The sequence below is a fragment of the Nicotiana attenuata genome, unplaced genomic scaffold (genome assembly GCF_001879085.1).
Source record: "Nicotiana attenuata strain UT unplaced genomic scaffold, NIATTr2, whole genome shotgun sequence".
Lineage (NCBI taxonomy): Eukaryota > Viridiplantae > Streptophyta > Magnoliopsida > Solanales > Solanaceae > Nicotiana > Nicotiana attenuata.
Window position 1 is genome coordinate 133,135 of NW_017672560.1, and position 3,106 is coordinate 136,240.

The window sequence follows — 3,106 nt, forward strand, 5'->3', positions numbered from 1 at the left end:
AACATGTGAGACCTACGTGAACCTAGTGCTCTGATACCATATTGTCACGACCTAATTTTATTATAGGCCGTGATGGCGCCCAGCGCCGCCGTGAGTCAAACCGACAGTGAACTAGCCACGTGATTTCCCTTTTTCCTAGATTTCCACATAATTAAACTTTTCTTGATTTAAAAGATTTAAGAAATAACATATTTATAATACATAAAACGATAGCAGCTGAGTGAAATCATAACCATAGCAATAAACCAAAACCATAAGTCTACTAGTGTGTGTACCAAGACCTGGTGTCACAAGTGTATGGGTGAAAAGTAGGGATTTTGACCGCTTATTTGCTCTCTTTTACTTGCGTTTTTGCTAAAAAATGTTTTAAGGTAATCCCAGAAACTAACAAAATGTGTCTACTTGCAGGAATATTGGGAAACGAGCCAAAAAAGTCAAAATCAACTGATAAAGGAGTCAAAAGTAATCAAGAACCAAAACATGGCAAAAAGGATAGTAGTACGACCGTAGAAGGGAGATTCAGAGTGTAGTGTTTGTGCCAGCTCAAGGAGTGCGGACCGCAACAAAATTGTGCGGCTGCAGGAGGTCTAGTGTGGCCGTAGTCATTATTATGCAGTCCGCAAGATTGAAGAATCAAAGAGTTGTTTCAAGTCCAAAAGCAGAAGAGTGTGAACCGCACCACCTTTGTGCGGCCGCATAATCAGAAATGCGGCCGCACCCACTTTTATGCGGACCGCAGAAGCCTGAAGTTCCGAGCCCAATGTCCCAAGACTGTGCACCGCATGATAATTGTGCGGCCGGAGCAGCCCATTGTACGGACCGCACCAGAATTATGCGACAGCACAACCTCCGCAGGGGCATTTTTGTCCGATATTTTCAACTTAGTATAAATAGAACGTTTTGTCATTTTTAGGTTATGTTCAGTTTGCAGAGGTGCACCTGAGCCGATTTCATTACTTCTTTGAGCAATTTTGGACTAGATTAACTTCTAAACGTAAGATTTTCCTTATCTAATCAATTATTATGCATTATATCTTAATTTCCTCATGTATTTCTTTATTTTTCATGAGTAGCTAAATCTTAGCTAGGGTTGTGGATCAACCTTAGTGTGGCTACTTAATGGGTATTTAATTTTAGGACTTGTTTATGATTAGGTTAGTAATATTTAGCCTTGTTTATGCTTGAATTCTATAATTAATGGTTGCAAATATTGATTCATGCCTATTTGACCTAGTCTTTACTTGAGAAAGAGAGACTAAGTTTAGGGAAACTTGGCTAACAAGGAATTGGGGTGAACTCAAGAAACTGATAGACCCAATAAAAGGGTCAAATCTAGAGATAGTAAGACCCGACTTGAGCATATATCCCTTGATTTGTGCAATACCCATTTGGGCTTGAGAAAGCCAAATTGGGCAAAATCACTCAAACTACCGAGAGGTATAGAGTGAGCAATTGTGTGTGATTGCTATATTACGATTCTTACTAATCAAACTTTCCCTATAGTTTACAACCCGTTAGGTAGCCCCCTAGGTGGAAGCCACGACCCCAGATCCTTCCTTTATCATTTGAAAAACACCCAACACCAAAAACATTGTCTTCTAGTTTATTACTTGCAATCAATAGTTTAAATTAGATATAGAAGCAACCAACAAGAATGTGGAAGTGCAAATTGAGGCACATTATACAATTACACTAGGTGTATAGCTAATACCATTTCTAACTCCCTGAGGAGTCGACCGACTCGCATTGGGTTTTATTATTGCTTCGACCGCCTCACTACATATACTTGTGGTGTGAGTTTGGGCGAGATCAATGGGCTACTAGTAGAATATACAAAAGATTACTACTATACTGTCTGAAATAAAATAGACAGAACAATAAACAATAGAAAGACTCCGGCTGCTGCAGAACGGCTCGGGAGGCAGCTCACCCTGTAGTCTTGTAACAGGGATCTAGTATGCGCACCAGACTGATATCCAGATGCACCTGCCTCAGATCATGCATATTAAGTGCAGAAGTGTAGCATGAGTATAAAAACAACATGTACCTAGTAAGTATCTAGTCTAACCTTGAAGAAGTAGGGATGAGGGGTCGACTTTAACACATACTATGGGCTAACAATAAAATGTCAAGATAATAACTAAGCATGAATTACATAAATATAGCTGAAAACTCAATAACATGAATAATAAACACTTCTTCCGCTAAGAGTATATCTCAAGTTTACTTTCCATCATTTAACAATTTAAATTTCAAGTCAATGAACAATATCAATTATAAGTTCCAAAGATTTATCACACGCAAATTATGCCGAGGTCCTACGGCCCGATCCACCATAATAATATTGAAATTGTGCACTGTCGAGGGTCAAACGACACGAACCATAGATGCATCTATGTGCTACTAAGGCGTTCGGCACGCTCCAAAAAATAGAAAATACTTTAAGGAAACACAAATTCTCAATAACGGTCAAGTGTCCCATTCACAACTTCAAGTGAAATTTAACCTTTTACCATTCTTTTATATATTTTTAGTATGACTTAAGCAATTAAGTTAACAAGTAAGGTGCAAACATTGCAAGTATAGCATGATATGGGTCCTAGACTACACGAAGCATAATTGTAGCTACGTATGGACTCTCGACTCCTCGTGCGTATGTAGTCCCTACAAATAGGAGCACATATTAATTAATTCACCTATGGGGTTAAATCCCTCTTACAAGGTTATAAAAGAGACTTACCTCATCTCTAAGCCTACTTTCCGGTCCAAGATTGTGCTCAAACCCTCACTTCGGTGCCAAATCACTCGAAACTAGTCAAATATTAAATAATATAATCAATACATGTTCAAAAGTTCATATCCTAAATATCAAAGTGATTTCCCAAGCCAATTTGAAGAATCCCTAAAATTCACCACGGGCCCATGTGCCCGTATTCCGGAAATGTTTGAAGCAAGTTGCTACCCATATCCTCATGAACTCAAATATATAATTTTCACTAAATTCCATGACCAATTTCGTGGTTAAAATCCATTTTTATCAAAAATCTAGGTTTTTCACCTAACCCATAAATTCTACAAATTTACATGTTAAAATATACCCATAATT